Source organism: Corvus brachyrhynchos, unplaced genomic scaffold (assembly GCF_000691975.1).
Source record: "Corvus brachyrhynchos isolate BGI_N302 unplaced genomic scaffold, ASM69197v1 scaffold720, whole genome shotgun sequence".
Classification (NCBI taxonomy): Eukaryota; Metazoa; Chordata; class Aves; order Passeriformes; family Corvidae; genus Corvus; species Corvus brachyrhynchos.
The window spans coordinates 637,203-652,223 of NW_008235978.1; the positions used below are offsets into that span (position 1 = coordinate 637,203).

The following is a 15,021-nucleotide window of genomic DNA, read 5'->3' on the forward strand; positions in this document are numbered from 1 at the left end:
GCGGGATGAGCACTCAGCGGGAGACTGAATTTTCATGTCCAGAGTCTTTGGCTTCTTTGCCAAACAAGTGTGCCCTCCACACCCAATCTGTGCCCAAAGGCATGTGCCATGCAGCAAGAACCAAAAGAGCAGCAGAGGCATGGAGTGTTTAGAGTCACTTTCTAGCTGTAACCACACATGGCTCAGCATAGACTGCCCTCTTGCCCAGCATGGTATCATTGTTAGTGAGCAGAGCTCCCTCTGATGCAGGACTATGGCAAGAAAAGCAAAGGGAGGTTTGACCTTATTCGGGATTTTCCTTCTAACATCCATTACCACATGCACCATAACACTCAGTATCAAAAAGAGATCTCCTAGCAGACTGATGACGGAGCATTCTAGACCCTTCTCGACCCTTGGGATGATAGCAGATGGCTCTCTATTTCACCACTCAAATGAAAGCCCGTGGGTTCAGAGGTATTTCATCTCTCTGCAGCATGTCTTAGCTTTTTCTTTACCAATGATGATTATTCAACAAAAGCTTGTAACTGCAACTTCATATCCACAATATAAATCAGTTTTAACTGAACAGTCTAAGTATGTGAGTGTTCTGGCAACCAATTGGAAACAGATAGGTTCCTGCTCACAGCTCCATGGCAGTGAAAATCATGACAAGCTGAGGAAGGTATGTTCAGAAAGGAAAATCTCACACCAATGCTCATATGGAAATGATTCTTTCAAAACACTGTGGTATTACAAACCCAGCCCAATAAACAGCAAGGTCACAGTAGCATTGTTCATCATGGCATCTCCTGTAAAATTCAACTTATTCAGCATTTTTGACTGTCAAGGCCCTATTTGCTCTTCAGTGTTGAAAGTTAACAGCTGAATAAAAGAGTCATCTTCATCATTACTAATTATTTCTAAAGGTTCTAGAAACCGGGAATTAGGCTATACACAGTCCTGAATGCTGGAACCTTACCCATAATATAGTTGCCTATGTACCAACATGGAACATTGCATACTTGCTACTTACAGTAACAAAAAATACCATCTTCATTAATTAGCCCCAAGCCTGCCAGTGCTTAAGAACTCTTTGGACAAAGCTCTCAGATATATGGTTTAACTTTCCAGTTGCTCTGTGTGGAGTCAGAAGTTGGACTCAAGGGTTCTCATGGGTCTGGTTCAGCTCAGGATATTCCATGATTCTGTGCATGTTGTTGGGCAAAGATCAAAGTACCCATGACAATATGTTCAAAAATCATGCAAACGTGTCAGTTTACAGGGATCTTCTTGAGAACCTGTGCAGGCTGCACTGGATATGTCTGTGGCTGGAGACAAAGCCATGATCAAACACATGCATTTAACCTGAAAGGCAGGAACAATTACACAAAAAATTCCTGAGTGAAGGCACCCATTCACCCTGCTCTGAGTAAGGGCTGACCACCTTTGAGTGGCTGGGAGGATCCAGATGTTGGCTGGGCTTCCCAGGAGTCATCAGATAGACGAGCAAGGGGGGGACAAGCATTCCTCTGCTCAGGGTACTCTAGCTTCTTGCACAGGGGAAATTTCTCAGCTGTTGCCAAGCCAACCATCCTTTTGGCTTGCATACTCTTATACAAGACACTTTATCTGTTTTCAGTGGTTCCTAATCCAAGAGAGGAATTAAACATGTGCTTAACTTTAAACACATACTGAAGTCCCATGGAAGCAAAGAGAGAAGCCTAAGAATCAGTGCCAAAGCAAGGAGAATGATTTCAGTGGTTTGGGAAACAGTGCTGCGGTTTTGCTCGTCCCTCCCTTGCTCCAAGCTGTCTGCTCTCACCCCAGCACCTGGCCACCCTCTGGGCTAGCAGGGTTATGTGTCACTGCCAGAACAACGTGGGACTAAAACCCACCTCATGGTCCTTCACAAGCAGCACCACAGGTGTCACTTTGGTGCTTCACTGCGGTTTTATCACAAACTACATCAGCCCAGGAAACCTGGAGTGGAGCTCAAAAATGCTCAAGGGACAAGGACCACATACTGCTTGAAGACTGGGACCGTATTATTCCCAGTGAACCTAACCTGCAAGAACCATTGACAGGATGAGAGGGGATGGCCTCAAGTTGCACCATGGGAGGTTTAGATTAGATATTTGGAAAAAATTCTTCATGGAAAGGGTTGTAAAGCCCTGGCACAGCTCTCCAGGGCAGTGGGGGAGTTGCCATTCTTGGAAGTGTTCAAAAAGCATGTGGCTGTGGTACTTAAGGACATGGGTTGGTGGTGAACATGGGGTTGATGCTGGGTTGATGGTTGGACTTGGTGATCTTAGTGGTTTTTTCCAGCCTTAACAATTCTATAATTCTGTGATTGGAGTTTCTTCTCTGTTATTTGGAAAAACTATGTTTTTAGTATATTTTTCACTCAGGCAGCCCATCGCAGACTGTCACGATGGTGTCACACAGGGAGGGGCAAAAAGCAGCTCCAGGAGCAAGAGGGGCTGGCTGTGTCTAGTGGGAAGGAAATCAACTTCGTCGGTAGCAGAAAGAGGTAAAGTATTGCTGCTACCAAAAAAACCCACAGGTGTGACTGAGCAGCAGGTTCTCAGAGAGGTCTGAGCAGGCATAGAACTGGCTACAGTAATAGTCAGCCTTTCACAGAGGTGCTTGCACATCACAGACACAACCAGCAGAATTCTGCCTGCTACAGCCCTGCTGGTCCTGGATACGCATTTTTTCCTAAAATGTACCTCTGCCATCTAATTGCTTATCAAATAATTAGCCTAAATTTGGTCTTCAAGTGGTTGCTGCTTTTTGGGGCGAGTAAGGGTTTCTAACAGTTCATTCCTGTCCTCTCACTGACACGCATAATGAAACATGGGCGAAGACAGGGAATAAGCCAGGGACCTACAGCACTGGGGTGGGCCACAGCTGAGCACCCTCCAGAGACAAACCCACACACTGCTGTGGACACTCAGGGATCAATCAGTTCTTCCCCATATGTTCTAGCAAGCACTTACACGTCCCATGAAGGGGCTGTGTTCACTGATAAATACCAGATTGCCTCAACATGGCTGTTCTGGGACTCAAGTTTCTTGAAAAATGCAGCTTTTATTAAAGATAATTAAGCATTGTTTTCTTTGGTGTGAGTCACTGAACTGCATCATGTTCTGTTTCTGCATTTTGGGTGATCAGTACGGTGATACTGGGAAAATATAATAATTTTGATTACCACAGCAAGAGCAAGGGCAACAAGTTCTGGTCTTAAATTTCACAATGCACATTTATTACTACTCACATATTAACAAAGCAGAGCCCTGAACATGTTCATTTTTTACCCATGCTCCTTGGGAATATTGGAATAGCTATTGTTCCATCCCAGTTCTTAGATACTACAGCTCTGCAGTTTACCAGCTCAAGCCAAATTCATACTGACTTCAGGAAACTATTAGAACATTTCAGCCAATTTTCCTCTAGGAAGAAATAATCACTTGGGAACAGAAAGGATTAAACTCCATCTTCAATGGGGTCTAAGAGGGTTTTTAGGCACTTTTTCAGGAACACCACATTGGAGAAGCCAAGATTCATAGTCAATCTTGTAAAAGAAGATTTTGCATCACCAGTAAAAGCTTATTGAAGTGAACCAAGACTTTGCTGTCATTTAGTCAATGGAGCCAAATCTTGTTCACCTGTGCAGAAGTGGGGGCAGGATTCACCTCCAGCCACTCACAGGGAGCAGACACTGTGAATTTAGGGCACATCCACCTCATACACAAAGGCAGTGCTCCAGGGTTCTAGTTTGCATCAGAAATGCTTCTGGCACAGTGATGTGGAGGCGTTATGCCAAAGCTGTTGCATAAATGATTTGGCTTTCTTTTCTGTTAAGACTGCTGGCTAACTCCCGGGCAAAAGGGGGCACTCTGGATTGTAGGCACACTAGAGTCCACCTCTCTCCCCTCAAGAGCTGCCCAAAAGTCAATTTTTACTTGGTGGAATTTCTATTCATTTCAAGGTCTTGTGCCTATTGCAAAGGTAAAAGTCTGCTTATTAAGAATAAAAAAGTGTTAGGCATCAGAATTTATCAAGCAATCTTTCAGAGCCTCAGAGGCTCTGCTGAAGCATTTTCTTGTGATTTGTTAACACGTGTTTCATTCCCTGAGAGGAAAGACTCTCACTTTGGTTGCTAAATATAGCTCAGACCTATAAAACCTGTACAAAATACACTAAATCCAAAATAATAAAGAAGTAGATTTGATTCCACTTCCACCCAGATTTTCTGAAATTTCTGTGGTCTGATCTCCAGGTGATAAAAGAGGACCATGACCATCTCTGTGAGAAGAATCTACTCCATGATGGGAAAATCAGCTGTAGCTAAGAAAAGAATGAACCTCAGGACTGTTACTCTGTTTTGCAGCACAGGTAACAGCTCACACCTTACAGCAGTACAAGACTTGTGAGTATCCCTGTTCCCAGCTGAGGCCGCTGTCAGAGGATCGTTGGTGGGAAGCTTCAGTCTTAGTTCCTTTGTCTTGCATATTCAGATTTCAGAAGGCTTCAGGGCTTAACAAGTCCCTGAAACACTTGGCCAATTGGTTTTTGGGTGTTTTGGGGTTTTTTCTTTCATGTAGTTAGAAAATGGAGACAGAAAGGGGGAAGAATATTCCAGAAAAAATAATTATAGTTATTCTTAATGATTATAAAAATACGAAGATATACAGAAGAGTTAGATTTCTTATGGAAAATTATTAATTCTCTCTAAAACTTGATTACCTACAAAATACATCTCTGTGGCAAAGCTTTCCAAAGGAGTCCAATTAGTTTCTACAAGACAAAATCACAAGAATTACTCAAGGGGTCTGTTTCTAAAGCTCATTTTTATTGCTAATACCTGCAATAAACTATTTTTACCACTTTCTAAGTTACAGGCTGCCACAAAATGACCAAGCCACACTACTGGAGTAAAACACTTTAAGGCTTACCATTCCTATGAAGTATTTTGATTATGTTATTCAATTGAATTAACGATTAAAAAAAAAAACCCACAAGGGAAATTCTTGTGTGGTTCAAAGCCATAATCACCTGGTTACAACATTTGTTTTTGTCTTGAGTTAAAGCTATACTCATTAACTCGAAACAATACACTCAAACTTTTAACATATGTGAGTTGTATTTGACTCAATGTCCCAGCAGCATCCTGGTAAGGTGTTACCCAGTACCTTACTTTGCTTTCACAGATGTACAACAACTTAGAGCTCCATAGACAATTCTGGTGCCTCCAAGGTAGCCCAGATATGTTTAAATTTACATTAAAACACAAAATATTAGGCTGCCATAGCCTTGTTACAAAGAGTGTCTCAATAGTGCCAGCACTTACACTGAAACTCCAGAGTAAACACTGGGATGTTCTTCTGTGATGAAGAAAGGTGCAAAAAGAAAGGACAAATGGGTCGTCAGTTGCTCAATAAGATGCTGGATTTTCTTTAAGATGGGTGACTGTGTAAAGGCCACTTGTCAGCAGGAGGGATTCTGCAAAAGCTACCTTCTTACTACCATCTAGTTTGAGTATGAACTTTGAAGATCTACAGGGTATGGTGCACAGCCTCTGCCAGGGGAGAAAATGAATCCCCACAGTATTCTGGACACCCCTCTGCCTCCCCAGTCTGTAAACCACAAGCCAGGATTACATTCCTGGCTCAGTGGTGCCTGGTGTTACCTTGGTCACACACAGTTCACTGTCATAGAAGTGCTTACTAACAGCAATGTCCAAAGGAGTCCCACAGTCCCCTGAATTTAAAGCAGGAGATGATTTTTGAAGTGTTGTGGCATCTCACAAAAGCAATTCACTGTTGTTAGCATTGGATATTCCATTGTATTCTCCAAACCTTGAAAAGAGCTCCAATAGTTTCAGTGAAAATTCCCTGAAGTACATATCTGATGTCAGAGAAATGCAGTTTAAACACTATTAGCTGATCACACATCATTCGTGAGAACTCTAGATTAAGTGATAGTGCACTCCTTGCTAAATGAAAGCCAACTTCTGCCAATAACCATAAAATAGGATTGTGCAAGTGTTTAGTGCAGATCCCAGTAGCTAAAGTAGAAAAACAAGCAAGGGCCAGAATCCCCCACAGACTCCCCTTGCGGGGCACCAGCACTTCACCCTCCTCTGGCTGCGCTCTCACGTCAGCGTTCCCCCAACACGCTGTGCCATTCCACACCAGCCGGGAGCACAGACATGGCAGAGCACCTTTAGTGCCAGCACTAGGCCAGGGTCACAGCACCCAGCATCTGAACCTGCACACACAAAATTCTCACTCCAAAATGCTCATTTCTGTTTTTGTTGACATGGCAAAAAACCACAATATAATGCAACACACTAAGGCAGCCAAAAGAAGTATCTACAGAAAAGATTTGCAAGATAATTTTCACTCATGGCGAAACTGAAGAAAATCCCAACTCCCACAGTACGCATACCAAGTCCAGAAATAAATTTCTATCCCTGCGCACATGCTCTCTATACTTACATTGCCTGCCAAATGTTTTTAGAGAAACATTTATATTTAAAAATGTGCTGATTCATCAACAGTAATTTTGTATGTAGGCAAAAAGGTCAGTTATGAGAAACTGCCAGTTTCAATATCCAATCCAAAATCCAGTTTTAAAAGTCTAAATTAAAAGTTCCGAGTTTTTATTCAAAGTCAGTTATTTACTATGAAAAACCGATCACTTTTTCATAAATTTCAAAAATATAATATGAAACAAAAAAAATGAAATTCAGAACAAAATATTTTAAAATATTCTAAGCAAGCAGTTACAACTGACTCCCTTAATTTTTGTATTTTCAGTCCTTCCTCACGTCTTAATGGTACATCCAGTAATATGGATAGGGGTCTTAAGTCTTTTCTCACTATTTTTCCCTGCAGCATCCCTCTAAGTACTATCCATAGACGTCAGAGCTTCCTATCAGCATGATTCAGACCGACACAGAGAGCTCACGTTGCAGGGAGTCAAGTCCAACACACTGAGGCAGCTACAGCCCCGTGAGTAACAAGTCTGACAAACTTGTCTGCTCTGACAAACATTTCTCATTACAACGCTCCTTACTCACCCTCTGCTAATGCTCCATCACAGCGTGGCGCACCGGGGCAGCCTTCTGAAACTACCTTTGGCTCTAAAATTCATTTAGGAGCTTATTTTACTTGCCCCAAGCACTCATTTTGTTCACTTAGTAACCACCTCATGCCAACCATCATTAATGAATACTGTCTCCTTTCTTGCTTTCCTCTATCATTTCTCTCCTTCCCACCGGGAGCATGGAGGGCCAGTCAGGCTTCCCAGGAAGCCTCTCTGCCCTGGGGTGACCCCTGCAGCGGCCGTGGCCTGAGAGCCGGCAGCAGGGCTGGAAAGAGACTCCTTGCCATCACAGCGCTCCCCGGGATGAAGGTGGTGGGCACCCAGCCCCTGTTAGCCTGCCCCATCAGCACAGCCTTTTGCTGTCCTTCTGGGCTCACTAGCAGGGAGATAGGCACCTCTGGGACATTCATCACGGAGCTGATCATACAAAGTAATTTATAGCTCTGTAAAATTACAGCAAGTTATTAAACACTGTGTGGTGCATATTGTCCTGAACCACTAGCAGTAGCAGCAACCCAAGGACAGAAGCCTAGACTAAACTACAATTTGTTTCTACATTTTAATCAAGGACTAACTCCTAATCAGACTTTCTTGTAACTCCCACTAAAACAACACCATGGAGGGTCTAACAGCATTTTCCAAAGTCTCTTTCTACAATTTTATTTTAAACAAAATAAAACAAAAATTAAGGTTGCATGGCATATATGTTGCAGGTCCAGTTTTCAAGGCAATTAACTCCTTCTGCTTTAAAATCCCTAGGTTTCTTTACTCAGCAGAGCAGGGAAAATCTCTCTGTTCACGGGGAAAGTGGCGACTGGGATTTACTTATTTGTTCTCATTGTGCGGAAACCCACTGCCAAAGCACTCCTCCCGCCCTGACCACTCACCTGGGAAGGGCTCTCCCACGCTCCACGTACTGAAACGTGACCTTGGCTTCCCACAACCATCAGTACCAAATGTTAGAAAAAAACATGTGGAGGAATTAAATTAAACAAAGGCAGTACTATAGAAAGGCTTCCTAATCCACAAGATACGCTTTCACGCTTTAGCAAACATTTTACTTCCAAAGGACAGCAATCTGGGTAGCCCAGAATATTATGTAAGGGACATCCACAACAGAAGAATCATAAAGTTTAAAAGTCTCTCTTAATCAATGACAAATTTAGTACTTGTTGCTACAATTACAAAGATAATAGTTCCTTTATGTCAGTGCCTTTGGTTTTGCAGCTGTAAAATAGCTTTGAATTCAGCATTTCAAGTAACAGAAATTAATAGGAGGTCATTTCTACCAGAGAAATTTTAGGGGCCCATCCTCTCTAATCATCATTAAAAACTAAATCCACAGGAGAAGAGGCACTTTACTGATTGTCAAGTGGAAGCTATTATTCATTTGATGAAGCTCTTGGCACTGTGCCATTTATTCTGCTGTAGAGCCTGCTGGTTGCTCTACTTCATCTCATGCAATCAAGGTTGTTTCTGCCTGCCAAGAGTTATTTATAGAGTGGGGGGGAAAAAATAGCAATATGTTCTCTTGCTTCAAAAGCAAATTTCAAACTTTCTAAGTGAACAACTGCCTCCCTTCTCCCTAGTGACATTCTTCTTTTTGATCCCCACTTGCACAAAAACAAAAGCACTTTCCTAGATTTCATCTTTCTTGAAACGTGAAAACAATTGCCATGCCATGGACATTTTCATTGAGAAATCATCTGATTTTCTCCAGTTAAGATTCTGCATAGCCACACAGTTATAGCAGCAGGCAGCCAGCTTCCCCACATGCCACCCCTTTCAGCCCTCCAGTGCCAAAGGGGACGTGCAGAAAGCACCTTCTTCGAGTGTCACCTTCACTGGTGCAACTCACCTGTACCCACAGAGTAGGGAAATTTTGTTGGTGACGGGGACACTTTTCCTGTCTTCACTAAGCTGCCAGGTTGAGGAGGTGGCCGAGGCATTTGGGACGAGGGAGGATGGATTTCTATCCCAAAGCTTGATTCTCCAAGTCCAGACCACGTACAATCCTTAGACCCAGGCAGAGCTGCCTGCTGTGCTGTGGAACGTCTTTATATCCACTTCGATGTGCAAATGACCATAAATTCCTAAACAAAAGCTTGAAGTCTGTTTTTGACCTCAAGGACAGTTTAAATTAGAAATCCTGACATTCTTGAACTGGAATATATAAAATCAGAAACAGTCTTTAAAGCGAATGTAGCAAAACACCACTAGTGTTGAGTTTGTGCATGAAACCAGTACCAACTCTTTATGGTTTTTTGCAGTTTTTAAGAGCGGCCCCAAATAAAGCTCAGACTAAACATCTGAAAAGGGGGAAAAGTAAATTTCCTGCACGGTAAGACTAGAAGTCTCACAAATCCGCAGGAAGCAAAACCATCAAAGTGCAAATGAGTAATATTCAGGTCTGGTTTATTCATTTCTGCGAAAGCAAACCATGGTCATCTCCACTCCAGAAAATACTGTTAGCTCTCCATTTCCAGAGCTATTAACCAGTTAATTTAAACAGACATGGTTATTTCAAGTTTACTCATTGCAGTTCTGATCCCTTTGCTCACACAAAGTAGTACCTTATACCATGGGTGTTTTCCCTAATATCACACAATTATTTCCTGAACTATCACTGGTATGCCCTTCCCACTCCACCTTAGGACTTCAAACATAATAAATAAAGCATAATCCCTGCACCAGTCTCCTTCACCCATAGACCAGACTCTAACTATTCCCCAATAAAGTGCATAATAAAGTCTCTCTGGTGTCTGGCTTAGGGATGTGTGGGTAACAGAGCAAAGGCTGGGGCAGGCGTGTGCAAACAGCAAGGGATGCATGCAGCAGCTCTGCCGGTAATCACAGAATCATTTGGGCTGGAAAAGCCCTCCAAGACCACTGAGTCCAAGCATTTCCCAGCACTGCCAAGGCCACTAACTCATGTCCCCAAGTGCCACATCCACATGGTTTTTAAATTCCTCTGAGAATGGGGACACCTCAACTGCCCATGGCTGACAAATTTCTTGTTTGGTTTGCAAACTTTGTCTGGAGACTAACAAAGATGATTAAACCAACCCTGTTTCTAAGCTTTTTTTATTATTATTATCATCTTTTAATGAACCTCATAGACAAAAAAAAGCAGAAATTTGACTTCAGATCATAATTTCCTAAATAAAGTCCCAATCAAATGGGATTTGATGGGATGCCGTTTTCTGATGGGTTCTATTCCCTTCCTTCTGACCAATATAAAATTTGCTATAGTTTAGTGGACCATTAGTTAAACAGAATTCATAAGACATACAAAGAGCTACTAATATACAACTGCTATGGAGAGACTGCCAGGAAATCTCTTCAGTAAAGAAAATGTTGAGCAATTGTTAGCCAGTTTCCTAGGGATTTTATACATAATAAGTGAAGTACATTAGGAGCTCTTGATTTAACAAAACCCCCTGAATTATGCATTTGTGTAAGGACAAGTATTGCAGGCAACATTTCACATGTATGCAAATTTTATGTAAAATATAGCTTGCATATGGTATAATATCCATCCCCCAAATAAAACATGGTATAATTTCAAGGAAGAATTTTCAGCACAGTCAGTTTTATCAAGAAAACACAGTTTTCTAAAATAACCAGCAAAGCTATTGTTAAAACTGATATGTGGGGGGAAAAAAATGCATAAATCAGTGGAAAATCATGTGTGCTTTGAGGATTATGTCTTGGAGCTGGTTTTCCCATTGGATGACATGCCAAACCCCAGACACCAAAATGGGTTATGCTGAAGAGCAAATACCAGTCATTAACTTTCCTGTGGTTTAATAATTACACCTCTTCCTGGGGATGTGATTAAACCACACACAGCATTAGAAAACAGAGGGAATTAAGTCAATATGCCTCAGAGCTGATGAGTAAGTGAATGTGTAGAGTCAAGAAAAAGCTGGATCAGATGGCTGGCTGTATGTTTCCAAGGTCCATACAGCAGTGCAACACACGAATGCAATAAGAATAACATCATTACCAGATGTAGCGGCATTCCCCCCTCCACAAGGGAAATGCAGCATTGCATTACAGATCAGTATGAGGAGTTCCATGGTCAGCAGAGACCTGATCCCCCACCATGAGCCCTGGCTCTCCCAAGGGAAGGATGACTCCTTGACACAACATTTTGGTTCACTATTTATTTTGTCACCGATGATGTGGATTTATATTCCTTCTTGGAATACAGGGAAAAAGCACCTGAAATGCCTGGCATGGAACTGCAGTCCCTTAAATCATAAATGCAATCAAACTGAAGCCTGTGGAGAGGAGCATTCAGCTCAAAGACAAACACTCCCATTCCATACGTGCCTGGCCAAAGACAAACTGAGAGTCCAGACATTTGTATTCTCTTCCCCTTCACTGTGACTTTAGCACTGCAGTGTTGGAAACATTCCCAACCAATGAAGTACTACAGCATTGTGCCATGATCCATGTGGCACTGTGAGGTGACATAAGCCACAGGAAACATCATTTCTGAAGAACTGTTTTAAGCAAGGACTCTCCCATTTCTCCATTTTTTAACTGGAGTAATTCCAGGAAATTCACTCAAGTTACTTCTGGGTGGGAAGCAAGAAAGGGGGGAAACAGTTTTTGTGCTCCTGCCTCTGCCTGTAACACTGCACAGCACACTGTCCATGGGAAACTGTATCAAAGCATCTACAAGGAAATAGTAAACTCAAAATGTGACACTGGCGGGGAGAGTTTCCAGCCCTACTCTGACATGTCTCGCCCTCCCCACATTTTTCCCAGCCCACTTGCTTTCCAACCCACGACCTCACTTTTGTGGCTGAAGACCAGCGTAGCAGCAGGGGAGGCTGGAGGAGGGAGGACTACTCATTCTCCAACAACCCTTGGCTTACATTGGGCAGCTCCATCACATGCCCCCAGGGAGAGCAACTGGAGGTTATCAATCTGCTCTGGATCTGAACTAATGACCAGGAAAGAAGGGACCTTGTCAAGCTTTTGTCTGCTGAGCCAACATGGTGCTTCTTAAGCTGAGCAGCAGCTTAGCTGCCAAGTGTTTGTGGACTCCAGTGAGTGAGATTTTTAGTCTTTACATTGTATTCTTTTACATTCTCTGGAGAAGAGAGCATTTATAACAGCTGACAGAATTTGATGCAAGCAATAAATAACAAATTCTAAAAACCTTCCAGCTTTATTAGACCCACTGTTCATACATCATACACAATCTCTTCAGGTCAAGTGCAAATCCATAGGCAGGGGACAGCTCTTTCCCCAGTAACACACCTTTGCCCACTGACCATGCTCTTTAACTGTGGGATGGGAAGAGGGCTTGTTCTAAAACCATTTGCAAGCAACAGGAACAAGCCAAAGAGGTTTGGCAAAGTTCAGAAGGATGCTGGCTGAGGAGGCCAACATAATTGGCTTTGATGGAGCAACATCAGGGAGGAATTTAGGACTAAAGCATTTCAGTTGTGAGTAATTTCGGCTCCAATGTCACCATCTGGTTTTGGGCAATTCTGTAACTGTGCTGCTCAAGGCTATGCTCCTGGGAAGAGCTGGCAGCTTTGTGCCAGGGCAGGGACCCATAGCTACCCAGATGCTGTTTGCAGTCCCCGAGGAGGGGGAAATGACAAAAGTGACAATGTTTTCATTGTTTTTGAACATTTTTCTTCAATAGTTTTGCAGTTCTCTTTGAAATATGCAGGGAGAAGGCATTGCATCTTTCAATCATTTGAGAAATCGTTTTCCACTCAGTGGTAACATCCCCAGAACGTAATTTTAAGTGACTGTCCCTGTGCAAATTTGCACTTCAACGGAGAAAAAAATGGAAGAAAGGAATTTCCCTCCCAAAAAAATTTTGATCTCTCTTCACTTTGAAATCCATCCCTGAGTGACTGCAGTAGATACTTGGCACTATCTCACTAAAGCCCCTTGTACTACCATCCTTTCTCAAAATTATTTCAGCTCAGATTAGCCCTGTACATGAGCCATTGTGGCCATTTGTGTGCAGCCTGTCCCCCTAAGCACACGCATACACACTCCCAGGGGAAGGGAACCTGCTACGCATCATCCCACGGCTCCTGCATGCTGCTCCCAGGCTTCTGCACTCACCTTCTGCTCTCCCGACCACTGGAAACTACTGACTTCAAGACCACACTCCAGGAAAGAATATAAGGAGTGGATGAACAGGAGGGTCCCTTGCCCAGGGTGATACTTTCCACCAGCTGGCATTGCAACACCAGTGCTGGCCAAATCACACCTGTGCAAAACACTCAAGGTCCCTATTTATGGGGCCTGTGAGCACGGTTGGGATCTCTTCAGTGTTTAGCAGAGGTTTTCTGCCTGCCTTATCTCTACGTACAAAGTTCCCCTATTATGGAAATATTCTATTTTTTGCAGACAGGAGCCCTGAAATCATAATATAGAAATGGAAGAAAATGCTGAGGGTGAAAGCACTGGAGATATGCATCGTTTCATTGGCAGCAAACAGAAATATTTTGGACCACATGTATCCAATGCATCATTTATTTAAATTGTAGGGGTTGCATCAGGAGTGAAATGTGTCACATCCCCAGAGTCATTGATGTGATATTTTATACTGCAATATAAAAAACACACTAGATTACTTGATAGATTGGTTTATTATTAAAAAGTTACAAAGATAATAGAAGTAAATAAAAATTATAACTATAAATTGCAAATAAATATATCTCTTTGATAGAAAGGTAATAAATACATAATTTTTAATGAAGATGCATGCCTCTGAAATTCCTCTGACCACTGAGGCAGAAATGCAATTTATCCCATCTTGATAGTCTAATCAGGAGCCTTTAAAAAAACAACTGTTTCACTGAATAAAAGAGTCATTTCACAGCCCTTATTATCTAAATCACATGGATTTACAGCATAAGCAGGGGACCCAGGAAGGGTATGGAGCTCAAATGCTTTGACTATACTGAGTGAGCTGATTCTGTATTTTCTTAATGTGAAAGAGACTGAAGAACTAAATTAAAGGCATGGTTCATGTTCTAAGCTTCTTGCAAGAATCAGACTCTTCTAAAATTCAGTTGCTCTTTCCATTGTCAGTATCTCCTTTACCTGGACTGCCTCACTATTTGCTTTAAGGTATTAAATCTACTATCTCTCATAGTAAAGGAGACCACTCAGGGAACTGCAGTTTATTAGAGGATGTCACTTTCAGCCAGCTATCAGGCCACACTTCCTCAGTTACACTTAACCACATATACGGCACATAATCATTTTCTCCCGAGCCTTAAGGAAGCACACAGCATGTGTGTATGTACTACTCTCACTTTGAGAGAAGCCACATTATTCATACAGACCCACAAACGCTAAGCTTAAATATTGACATTCACAAAGTTCTATTGTGAACCCTATTTAAACAAAACAGATTTACAATGTATGCTCTACAAAAAGGGATTTTTCTAGCAAATTCTCGGATTAGCCTAAAGGAAGGGTGAGACAATAGATTTTAACATTTTAATAAACGTGATTCCCCAGGGAAATAAAAAATTCAAAAAGAGAGGAGTCATTGGGGTCTGCATGCCAGATTGTTTCTGTGCTTCTGCCCTGTTATTCCATCTCACCATTCCTACAGCATTTGCTGGAATAAATGGGCAGCTCTTCTGTCCCTCTCTGCAGCTGAATGCCATGTCTCCTGCTGGCCTCAACAGTTCCCACAGAGGCAGTAGCCACAGAATCACCTGGGGAGAACACCAGGCACTGCTTGGTGGGGACAGCTGAGCCCAACGGGCTGCCCATGGGGTGCCCCCCACCCAGACAGCACAGCCAAGGGCACACAGAGCAGCAGGCACCCCAGCCCTCCCACTGCCACTGCCCAATGCCAGGGCCAGCTCGGGCAGGTGCCCCTGCCACTGCTAATGTGGTGACCCTCCCATGAGCTCTCGCGGA

The 15,021-nt window shown here is 42.7% G+C and overlaps 1 protein-coding gene across 1 annotated transcript in view; it reads left to right on the plus strand.

The window, feature by feature from the left end:
- Window positions 1-15,021, plus strand: part of LHX8 (LIM homeobox 8) — a 55,687-nt gene that overhangs the window by 537 nt on the left and 40,129 nt on the right. The gene's annotated exons all lie outside the window — the stretch shown is intronic.